This window comes from Ambystoma mexicanum, chromosome 1q (genome assembly GCF_040938575.1).
Source record: "Ambystoma mexicanum isolate Mex_15411 chromosome 1q, UKY_AmexF1_1, whole genome shotgun sequence".
Taxonomy (NCBI): Eukaryota; Metazoa; Chordata; class Amphibia; order Caudata; family Ambystomatidae; genus Ambystoma; species Ambystoma mexicanum.
This window is the reverse complement of record NC_090922.1, coordinates 18,155,123-18,167,949: the sequence shown is the minus strand read 5'-3', so window position 1 is coordinate 18,167,949 and position 12,827 is coordinate 18,155,123.

The window sequence follows — 12,827 nt, the reverse complement described above, 5'->3', positions numbered from 1 at the left end:
ATTGTTCTCGGATCCACTGGGAGGAGCTTGGCGTAGGTGTAGGTGGTGGTTCTGGGCCAGGGGTCTTATGATGCATTGCCCCTGAAAGGGTGTCGTCAGGGGTAAAGTAATCCCTACTTTTCATACCTTGTGATTTTGTGACTTGGGGAATCGAAGATGTAGAGTTTTTTGCTGTACTTGCCTTTAATAGGGTGTGAAGGACGTGTTCCTTTATTAAGTTACTCATTTTAGAGCTTTTAGCCAGGGCTGTCAACCCGAAACTTCCCTGATGTAGACACAGTGTCAGAAACGGACTTGGGCGTCTGTTTCGGGGGCCTGTCTTGCGGGGATCGCGACCGCGATGGCCCAGAGGACGGGGAATGTTCGGACCTTCCATTCAACACCGTGTGTGGCTTATCAGTCGACACCGTAGTCAACTTTCTGCCATGGGGAATGTGCTTGGTGTGGTGCGAACTGGGGGTGCTTGACCGCCGGGTGTCACCCCCGTAGCAGGACTGCCCATCTGCCTGTTGGGGTCGGGGGCTCGCACGTGGGAATCTGCTGGATCCCAATTGCCCTCGGCGTCACTAGGGATGCCGATGCTACCATCGCTGGAGGCTCCCTCAGTGTCCATGGCACCCCCTTCGGCCTGCATGGTGTGGTGGGCCCAGCATTTAGTCTTGCGGTCCTTTATTAGTTTTGGGCCTGAACAGTTTGCAAGACTTGCACTGTTTTTCGGCGTGGTCCCAGAAAAGCAAAGGTTACACACCCAGTGTGAATCCTTCCAGGGAAACTTCCTGTTACAGGAAGGACAGAATTTAAAAGGAGTATTTTCCATTGTGTATATTTCCATGGCAGCCAGGCAAAATAAATGGGAGTAAAAGGGAATATGCATTCTCAGAGAGACTGGAATATGAACCTTCCCCAGCTCTCCCTACTGTGCAGGGCCGAGGCCCGTAAGGGCTTTGAAAGGCCGCAGGCAAAAGTTTGTCGAGACTGGAGTCACTGTTGTCAACGGATGGCTTGTCCTCAAAGCCGTTGCTGGGGATCTTGCGGTAAATGGTTAAGTAATGGTATCAGCCAAGAAGCGGGAAAAAATAATCTGAGGGACCTTGACGCGTGAAGGACCATGGGTACAGTAGACGTTACACTAGGGATAGTATTACTGGCACGTCCTGTCGACGTCTCTTTTCAAGTTTCAAAAACAAAAAAAAAAATCAAAAACAAAAATGTAATACTCTGCGGCTACCACTAGATGTGCGGGGGGAGGGGGGGGGGAGATTATAGAGGGGTCCCCAACAGTTTTTTCCCCATACACTGAATGGGTGGACCAATTTTCACCAAATTTGCGCCAGGAGCGGGGGCTTGTGCCAGAAAGCGTGCTTGTGTGTGTTCGGTGGAAATCAGACCGGTAAATTTGTCACAAAACACTGAAATGTAAGTTCCAAAACATTTGTGATATCTAGATCCACTCCGCGGACCCATTTCCCTGTTCGCTACGCGGACAGAAGTGTCATTGGATCGCGGTACGACGGGGTGTCGGAGAAGTTTGGACATGGCCGTTGGTTGGCTGGAGGGAAGCGTGCTGTGCATCAACATTTTTGGGAAAGCCGCCATGGTGTGTCGGAGGACAGTGCAGCGGCAGCAGGGTCTGCAAAATGTACCGTACGCATTGGAAGGAATGGCTGGGCGAGTGAGAAATGGTTCATGTGACATACGTAGGCTAGTATTTTCTGTGGTGATTGGAGGCAGTTGTAGTAACAGTTCCTTAGTTTCTGCCGCAACCTTTTTGCAGGGAACTGTTTTCGTGGTGAGTGGTGGCAGCTCATTTGAAGATGAGTGAATTGCAGGTTGGGTGGGAGAGAGGGTGGCAGTGCGCTGCGGATGGAAAGCGGTAGTTGGGCACATGGAGGCATGAATGGGTGAATGAAGGTGCAGTGGGTCTGTGGAAGGATTACACTATTGGGTGCATGGGCGAAGGCCGTAGGCTGTAGGGCATGCACTGAACAGAGTATGGCTGCATCATACACACCGCAGGAAGGCATGTTTCAGTCTGCATCCGGTACAGGGTGGTGCTTGCAAAGTGCGGTGTGTGCCAATTGGTTGCAGTAGCGTTAGTGCTGCAAACTGATTGTGGGTAGGTTGGCAGTGACATTACTTTATGAATGGCGGTGGGTAGAGGTGGTGGAGGATGTGGTAGGTTTGTGCATTCTGATAAGTGCGACCTATGTTCGTGATTGCGTGTTTTATGGTGTTGGGGTGAAGTGCTGCTACCTACGTGTGGTACGTTTGTGCAAAATGGTAGCTGCCCACGTGGCCATCATGTTAACTTGGCATTTGCTGCTGCATAGCGCCATGGCGGTGTACAGGTTGGGTAAAAGTGTTGGTGGCAGTGGTGTCTATGTGCATTGTCGCAGAAGCTAACATGGAGACATGCATGGTGGCATTACTTTGGCGTGAGTGTTCAAGACCTAGACCTTGAGGACATGCACGCCACTAATGCATTTTTCAATGTGCATGAGTTAGAGGGTGGTGACGTGAGGAATGGGTGTGGAGCCCATTTCAGCCGTTATAGGCCCCTGTTGCAAATAGATTGCGGTAGGTTGGCAGTGGCACAATAGTTTGTCAATGGTAGTGGGTACGCCCATAATATGTGATTGAAAGTGTACAGGGATGCAGGAGAGTTTTTTGTTTTACATTATGTTAACTGTTGCAATTTGTTGCTGCATATCTCCATGGCGGTGCTCTGTGGTTGGAGTTGCTGCAGAGAAAAGTCCCGCTGTGTGGGCACTGGGTGCAATGCTTCTGCCAGTGGTGCATATGTGCATAGTGGTAGTTGGCGACATGTTGACATGTATTGTTAAATTACGATGGGGGGAATGTGTGCAAGGAGCAGACCCACTGAAGCAATGCAGGTTTGGCAGTGCATGCAGCACAGGGTGGTGATGTTTGGGAAATACGTGTGAAGCACATTGTCGACGTGCTACAGCAGACCAAGTGAGTTGCAAAGCGTGAATTGTGCATTCTATGGTTGAGGTAATAGTTGGAACATGCCACAGTATTTGGTGTGCGGCAGGAGATGGTGCAGTGAGAAGTTGGGTAGTGTGGCCACAAGGTGCAGTGCGTAGTAATGTGACTATGTAAGTGGGTATGGTTGAAGGGCAGCTTATATGTGGTTGGTTACTCTGCTGTGGGTAAATTTACTGAAGCAGGCCCAATGTTGTGAAGGTGGTGTGCATAGTTTGGCAGAGACAATAGTGTGTGGCTTCTACTAAGTGTGACACGTTTTCGTGCATGGGTGCTTTATGGTTTGAGGGAGATGGGTAGAAATGGCCCTAGGTATGTAACATTTGTGCATAATGGTGGGTGCCCACATGGTCGCTTGCATGTGCAGTGTTGCAGTGGGTGTGGAAAGGGTTGTAATGTTGTCTGCGTACCTAAAGGTGTGCTGGGGGTGTGTTAGGATGTTTGTGGATGCTGCAATACTGCCTTCTTTAGCAGACATTTCTGGTGGAGGGGCTTTGCAAACAAACGGAACGTGTACTGAGAGTGTTGAACGGGTAAAAAGGAGTGGTGTACAGAAATTACAGTATGCAGTGCAGAGGTTTTGTATGCGATCGGTGCATGCGTATTTTGAAATGTGACAGCACCCAATTTGGGGAGTGCTGCAAAAAGTGACAGTGCAAAGGGAAGAAGTATTGGCACAGCTTTATTGGGCTGTGGCCCTCACTGTAGATGGGGAAAGCGCGCGTGCACATCCTCCCATCAGGAGCAGAATGGAAATGCAGTTGTGGGAAATAGACAATTAGGAGTTTAGGGTGTGGTTCACAGGAAGGAGCATTACCATTTTCTCACAATACTGTGTCATGAGGGTAGTCGAGATGGAGAGGCGCACCGTGCTCATCGTCAGTGATATCTTTGTGCGCCATCTGCACAGGTGTTGCGTGCAAAGTGGCGGTGCTGGTAATTTCGGTTTTGGAAGGAGTGGACGCTTTCTGGGTCTGTCAGGGTGACTACAGTTTCGGAGGGATGGTTCGCCTTTGCAGATATGTGGTGTCCGTCACAAACCATAACTGTCGAATTTGGGGAGGGGGGGTTCGGTTTTACCTGTAACCATAATGTCCCTGTAACAATGTTTTTCATTGAATTTCATAGGTTTTTGCTAGTGCAACTTAAGCAGAACATCCCTTTAACAAGGTTTTGTGTTAGTGATATACATATATTCAGTTCGCTTGTACCGTCCAAGGGTTGGATAGAATGTTGATCCAGAAGCAAACAATGAGTCAATACCTTAATTAAGCTAACAGAGTCATTTATTTTGTAGATTTGTGAGCTTTCGTGGAATGTCTCCACTTCCCCAGGCAGAGATTAAATGAAGCATTTTAAAAACATCACAGCATTACAGTTTACATAGGCCCTCCTGCAGATACCCAGTTATCTGTGCCCTTCTGTCCCTGATTTGTAGTTTTGTTCAGAAAGACATGTGTATGTTCAACTCCCCCACACATTGTAATCGTCAAGGACTAAATGGTGGAGAGCAGGGAAAAGAAATGAAAAAACATCCCACCCTGTTAGTGTGTTCTCAGGAAGGGAGTAGGGGTTGGTCAGCTGTCAGTCATTGTATGAAACACTTGTGTACGAGTGTGATACAAATAAAATATCATATCATATTGTGTGTAGTCAAACTGAAGCTCGTATGTCAGGCTAGTCCCTTTACAAGATCAGTGGTAGCACAATCAACATATCAGGCTTGTGCCTCTAGAGGTCTGAAAGAGAGGATATAAAGCCAGTTTGTGTGTTAGGCCTGTGAACAGTGGAGCCCAGTGTGGTAAGTTTGTGTCAAATGCCATATTGGGATTGTGTTACATCCCAATCAAGATAAAATAGTGGGGTTTGACTAGGGACAAGGGCCATGACAAGTTCCTGTAAAGCTTTTGGCAGATGGGGCTGGGTTAGAGGGAGTTTGACAACAATTAATTGCTAGGTCTGGATGATGTTGTGACCCCTTTATCTCTAGGAGTGGAAACAGTGAAAGTCTGTTAGTTGGAATAGTGACTCATGAAATTGCTAGGTCTGTTCAAGCGCCCTGCCAGTGTATTGAAAATGTGCATGAATTTGAATTCATAGGTCTTTCTGGCTTTGTCAGTCCTGAAATTAGCCCAGAATACAGCAATCTGGAGATCATCAAGGGTATGATTGGCTTCTGAACAACGCTCACTCACTGGACTCTTAGTACATCGCTTCACTCTTTGACGATGGAGATTCACACGTTTATGTGGAGGTTGACTAGTTTCGCCAGCATAGTAGCCACGTCCGAGACATTACATGCATATAATCAAGTAAACAATATTGCTGGATGCACATGTAAACCTTCCCATAATTTTGTAGTACTGCTCTGTGTGGGGTATCTTGATTGTGTCTGAACTATTGACATGTGGGCAGGTTAGGCATCTTTTGTATCTACAAGGTACAGTTCCATAATCTGTGCTATTTGCGTCTAGTTTGCTTCTGACCATCATTCCCTTCAGACTGGCTGGTTGTCTGAAAGAAAAGAGGCATCTCCGGAAAAACTTCTCTCAGACGTTCATCTTGTTACAGGATGGGTTGGAGTTCCGTAGCAATCTTGCGGAGGGCTTAGAGCTCTGGATTTTATGTGATAACCAGTGGCACCTGGGTTAGTGTCTCTTCCGCTCTGTATTCTAAGAGGTTACTCCAGGGGATCTGTGTTGCCCTGTGCATCTGGCGGTCCACAATTCCGTGGTTGTATTCATGGTTTATGAATTCTGGTCCTTTCTTTCCGAGCATATTCGATTTTATCTTAATGCTCAGCTGAATATTGTAACATGGTTTGTGTGCACTGGGTGGAAGCTGTCACTCTTGAAGTAGCTGGAATGGTCAGTTGGTTTGCGATATACGGTGGTCTGTAGCTGGCCATCTTTTATTGTTATGGTGGTGTCGTGGAAATATATTTTTTCAGGAGAGTAAAGTTTGAGGTTGATCATTGAGTGCAATTCATAAAATCTTCTGGGGAAGTTTAGGGAGGTCCTGTTCGCCGGCAGTCCAGATCAGGAGGATGTCATCATGTAGTGCAGGTATTTCAAATGTCTGCAGTGACAGGTGCTAAGGAAACCCATCTCCAACCCATCTCCAATTGTGCCATGAAAAAATGTGCATACTGCAGCACCATTCCCATCATTTGGAGAGAAGCATCACTGCCAACCTTGAAATAGTTGTGGGTCAGGGTGAATTCTATGCACTTGCTTATAGTGTCAGCAAGTGGGTTTTGATCGCCAAGAGCATTATTACATGCTTCAGTGCCATCAATGTGGGGAATGTTTGTGTAGAGTGACTCCACATCCATGGTTGCCAGTAATGTGCCCCTTGGGAGGGGGCCTATATCAACCAGTTTGTTGAGTAGATTAGTGGTGTCCTGGATGTAGCTGGGTGTCACTCTTACCAGTAGCTTCAAAATGTGCTCGACCCAGCCAGAGATATTCTCAGTCAGAGTGCCTGACCCAGAGATGATTGGGCATCCATGGTGGTTTTGTGCATTTTGGGGAGCATATAGAAAGCACCGGGTATTGGGGTATCTGGTATGAGGCTCTGAATGTGTTGCTGGAAGTCATTGGGAGATTTCTTGATGATCATGTTGAGTTCCCTTTTGTATTGTTTCGTTGGGTCTTCCTGCAGCTTTTTATAATATCTAGTGTCAGAATGTTGCATGCGTCTCTTGCACATAGTCACAGGTGTTCATTATGACAACTGCTCCTCCTTTGTCTGCTGGTTTGATTGTACTACTCTTGTTGCTGTTCAGAGATTTTATAGCCCCCCTTTCTGGAAGTGTCAGATTATATGAATGTTTAATGTATTCGTCCATTATGGCTGATGTTGCTCTATGTCTGAAGCTTTCAATGCATCGATCCAGTTTTGGGTTGCGTCCGATGTCCGGAGTCTCATTGGAATTTTGTTTTCCAGCTTTTTTTGTGTCCCAGTTGTTGACAATTTCATTGCTGTCCTGGCTGTAATCTGGTTTGCTGTGAAAGAATTCCTTTAATCTGAGTCATCTGAGGAAGGCCTCAAAATCGCTGCACGGTTCTATTTTGTCAATGGGTTGAGAAGGGCAGAATGCAAGCTCCCTGGACAGCACTGAATTTTCTGCCTTTGTTGTGGTATAATCTGAGAGGTTGACAACAGTCCTGGTGTTGGAGTACACTTTAATATCCGTAAATAATTAAGCAAATAGTTCAATTAGGTAATTTAAAAAGTGCTATAGTATATGTTAAAAATAAAAACAGTTAAGGGTCTCTAGAAGACTCACTTGACCCCTGCAACTAACCGAGAAAGAGGGGAACAATTGCACTTAAAACTATCTAATTGTAAATGCTTGAAAGGAGTGAATTGCAGTGATTTATCAAATAATAGGTCATAATATTGCTTTAAAAACTCAGGTGCCAAAAGGAAAACATTTTTTAAGACTTGCCACTAAAATGTAACTTTTATGGAGTTTGGGAAGTTCAAGAAAGTTCGTCCATATGGTTTAACCAATCGAAGCCAATGAGTTTCTCAGAGTTATGGTGGGTGTAAAAAGTCAGTTTTTATACCACCCTCTGCTGAGGTATTAACTACTACTAACCCTATGGGGAAGGCTAACACACCTGACAAGTAAGTTAAGACAAACATCTCAGTGTAGGAAACGTGGTCAGTGCAACAAGGCTCATTTTTCAGGTAGGGTTAGTAGGCTGAAACAAAGGTACAATTAGACCACACGCATCACAAGAAAATAAATTGCGCTGTTATACTGCAAAATATATGCCTTAATAAAGTCACAAACATAAAACTATCAGTACAAATACGTACTCTGGCAATAACCCACAGAATTAATATTACTAATGTCCATACAAAGATTACTAATCCAATGTCTGTAGTAGTCCACTACCAAAGGTAAGCACCCAACATAATATAACAAGGGGGTGGGGAGAACCGGGGAACCATAACACCTATCAAGCAGGAATTTTCCTAGCCCTAGTAACATGTGGAAGGCCCTAGACCTAGTGGTCAGCACCTACCACATATGATACAGTATCAGAGAAAAAGGGAAGCACGTTATGTTAAAAATCCCTAAGGCCTATAAAAGTACTCCACATTATTTTTAGACCCATTAGGGCATAGCATTAAAATGAATGCCCGGGCACATAAAGTAATACATTAAAGTCAGAGAGGATGAAACCATTGTAAACCAAGAATTACCGAAACATTTTAGACAATTATTTTCCTTGCACATTTCAGAGAATAATATACACATTGCTACCAGAAAAATTCACAGTGTTGAAAATACATTTACCATAATAGAAATGGAGGGTATGACTTAAAAATATAAAATCCAAGGTAAGGACAAAAATATAAAAACTTGGTCAAGGCTCACTGGACCCCTTGTGGACCTGGTGGTGGGTGAGAAAGTTAAAGGACCTTCAGGAAAGTCAGTTTGAACCCACAGTTGTGGAACCTGTGGTGAGCAACCCCACGGAAGGCCCAAGGGAGATTGCAAAGGAAGTATTTCAGAGGTTGGAAGGTAGACCCAGACTCCCAGAGGAAGATGCAACACACCAGGATGACCCCCCAAAACAAACCTAGAGGGACACCGGAGGGTGAGAATCTTGAATCATCACCCCAACCCTTCCCTGGAGGTGACACGTTGATGGCTTGACTGTCCTTTACTGATTTTTATCGTGTGTTCTGTTGTGTGTCCACGCAGGAGTTTGTGTGGGACTCCTGGCGGTGCAGCTCTCTCTTTTGGTTTGGTGAACAGACCTGTGGGATACCCTTATGGCACCCATGGGTAGGGGTGCAACCCTGTGCCCCTAGTGTATGTTTCTGGGCATCTGTGTGTGACCCACAGAGCAGGGTACGGGCTGGTGGAAGCCCCGTGCTGCAATGACTGGTTCCCTGAGCGTCCTCCATTTTGGGATGCCCAGGCCCTGTCAATGGAATCGGTAGATTCCTGATGGAGACAAAATGGCCGCCATGGCCTCTTGCCTTCCATCACCTGTTACCTTGATCTTCCCGAAGTCCCAGAAGCCCTGCCTCTGTCTCTTCCCTCCGACTGGCTGTTGGGTGGAAGTTCCATATATGGTAGTGTGGGGGAAGTGCCGACCAGACTGGCTGGAGCCTTCTCAACGACCATATGTTGTGGGTACGCCTGTGGGTGGGACCTGGGTGAATGGAGTGTGTGACAAATACGCATTCTATGTTGTGGGTGTCAAGTATCTGGTGGTTGACACAATGACTGAGACAGCCCTGCTCGAAACCGCTATGAATGCAGTATGGAGTGTTGAATGGCTCGGTACTTGTCCCAATACACAACTTGTTGCGAGTGTCTGGAGAGAAGTGAATGGCCTGAATGCACTGTGTGCCTGATTGCCTGCCTGCATGAATGCCCTTAGTCGTGATTGGATGCTTGCATGTGACCCAGCGGAATGAATGGGAGATCAACAGTATATCTGGGGACCGCTCACTGCTAGGAATCGTGTTCAGAAGCTGAAGTCCACTACGACGTGTAACTGGAGTAACTGAAGCTTGATCTTGAAGCACTGCTGGACAAGAAGAATTGCTGTTGCTCTCCTTCGCAATCTGAAAGCTGCTGTGCCTCAAGGACTGACCCAGAGAGGACCTGGTAAGGCGCCCTTTTCCCGACCTACGAGGGACCATCATGCACCAGTGGATCTTTGCCAAAGCTCCCTGGTAGAAAGACCTTAGACAGGCTGCCGACCCGATACAGGGACTGCTGCGGATCTCCAAGGAGAAGCGCCCGGACTCTTGTCCGCCACTGTCAACGACCGCTGTCGCCGACAGGAGCCACTGTGCTCCTGTTTGCCTAAGAACTTCATTGATCCAAGGACGCTCTCGTCCGCATTGTCGCCGCTGTATCCTGCTGGAGAAGGCCTGACCGTCTATGCACCGAGGAGCATCCACTGATGGGTTTCCCGCCACCCAAACACCACAGAGACGTTGACGACTCGACGCCCTTGCTGGGCCACAGTTCCTCAAACTCTTTGCGGTCCAGAACTATCAACACTGAGCTGCCCCGCACGCCTCTTCCTTGCAGGATGTTAACGCTTCCCCGTCAACGAGCACCGCTAGGAACGACGCGGCCACTTCACCGTCGTAGCTCGACCTGCTCTCCGTCAGACGTACAACGACCCGTGACTCCTGCCTGAAAGGGAGGACACTCAAGAAGGGTCGTCGATTCCCCGACGAGGAACGCTACAACGCCAGGTACTTTGGGGTTGCAGAACTATTGGAAAGTCTAGTGTGAACAATATATGGACTGGGCTTGTCTCTTTCTTCTACAGGTTGCCCGGGTGGCGGGGGGGGGTGGGGGGGGGGGATCTCCACACAGAACTGTGTCCAGTGGTACGGGGCCAGTATTCTGCCAATTGCTCAACCAACTTGCTTTCCTTCCTCTCTCTACTGCTGGTTTCCTCTTTATTTGATCTGGGTGTCATTCTGACCGTATGCACTTTAATATCTGATAACGATTAGTGGTACCACTTTAGAACTGTATATATTTATCATTGTTGATTTCTGAGTACAAATTGAGTTATTGTGATAGTGTACGTGACCTTGAATATTAATTATATAAAGACGGTTTTAAACCGATAGTGTGTGGAGATTTCTTTGTGGGGGCTTGGGGACTACACTGTACTTAAGAACCAGCCCACATCACCTCCCGAGAAGCTAGGCCTTGATTGCTCGTCCATAGCTACCGTAATAGAGAATCTTGGAAGGGGTCCTCTGTGCCTCTCCTCTACCAAATAGAGAGCTGAAGTCGTACCCCCACCCCCTCCGGTCTTTACAGTAACATGAAAGAAACAGCTGAGTAAACTGCTCTTTTCCAAAGGTGAGGTTTCAGAATTCAGTTGCTGGGGACATGAACCCTGCGACAATGATAACAGCAACCCAGAAAAGGAACATAGGCTCTTCACAAGGTAAGACGTTATTACATAGCCAGACTTTTTTTCACTGAGTTTTGTGTCAAAAATCTTCATCCGAAAAATTCATAGAAACATATGCAGGGGTGGGAGGCAAAAGGAATATTATGGGTAGTGGGTGTGGGAAATTGGAACTAGATGACAGGGAAGTTGGGAGGGGCGATGAGGAATACGTGGGAGTAACATCCAGTCGAAAGAACGTTAACATCAAATTGATTGTGTCCTCCCACGTATTCCTCATCTTATGATAAACTCTGAAAGCAGTGTATATATTCCTGGAGGAGGGAGTCTGAATTTTCAGACTCATGATCATTTAGGAGTTCCTTTATAGGTCTGCGTGCACAGAATGTAGCACTGCCTTTACAAATAAAACTTCCCGGCTTGAGGAAGAGTCCAGATTATTGTTTGGTAAAAGTGTGTACGGATGACCACGTAGCTGCCGCACACATTTCTTTAATTGGGACACCCCTCTGAAATGCAGAGAAGGTAGCCATGCCCCTGGTCGAATGAGCTCTAAGACCCTCCGGAGGATCCTTTCCCGTTAATCTGGAGCATTCAGATATTCCAAAAATGATCGATCTTGATTAAAAAAAAAGAAGAAAAAATATATGCCATACCCAACTCGTGGCTCGTGTAGCCTACAAAAGGCTGGACATTGTGTCTTAGTTTAGACATACTGGAGATGTAGAAACTGAGTGTACGCCTTAGATCAAGCTTGTGTAACCTCTCCTCTTCCTTTCCAGGATGAGGACGACGACAAAATGAAGGTTAACATTTTTTCTAGTAAAAGGGAACTCAGACACAATCTTAGGTAAGAAGGTAGGTTTACCCTTAAGGTCCTTATAGAAGACTGTATAAGGAGGCTTGCAGGACAAGGCCTGGGTACACTCACTCTTCGGGCTGATGTGAGGGCCACTAAAAGGATGGTCTTTAAAGTTAATAACCTTAAAGGACAGGAATGTATAGGCTCAAAAGGAGCACACAGTAAAATTGTCAACACCAAGTTGAGATCCCAAATTGGGAACGGAGGAAATGTATTTGTCAGTCCTTTAAGACTAGCATCACAAGTTACTTACCAACTGATAACGTTTTCGACTGGATGTTCCTCCAACGTATTCCACATCTTTTGACACATAACGTCCGCAGCTGTGCACTTAGGAAAGATTTTCAGCAGAGGGCATCCTGGGTCGATGTTGGGTCGATGTCCCTCGAAGGCCTCCGTCGAGGGTGACGTCACCGGATGTTATAAATAGGACGCACGGCGCCCGTAGCCTCCGTTTACGTTTTTTCGCTCAGAACGTGTGGCACCAGTCTCATGCCTGCTTGACTGCACTTAGCCTTGCGGAAGCTGCATTTCATTGGAAATTCTCCACAGGGGCAGGATTGGAGGGCTATGTGGAATACGTTGGAGGAACATCCAGTCGAAAGAACGTTGCCAGTTGGTAAGTAACTTGTTCTTCGAATTGATTGTGTCCTCCAACGTATTCAACATCTTTGTCAGACTCCCAAAGCAGTACCAGTAAATGGAGCGGGGAAAGAATTTAGAGTACCCAAGCAGAATGTAGAATAAAGAATCGCCTTACCAAAGGCCATATCCTGACCATGGATTGTATCCAAGGAGTAATGTTTAACAAAGGTGTGGATTGAAGCCCATGTGGCTGCATCACAAGGAAGTAGCCACACCCCTAGTGGAATGAGCTCGCAACCCTTCAGGAGGGTCCTTACCCACCAATCGGTAACACTCCGTAATGGTGAGGATAATCCACCTGGACAAGGTCTGTTTGGTAACAGCCTGGCCCAATCAGTGTCCAGCATATTCTACAAAGAGTTGATCGTCCACTCTGACCCTGGACATCCTAG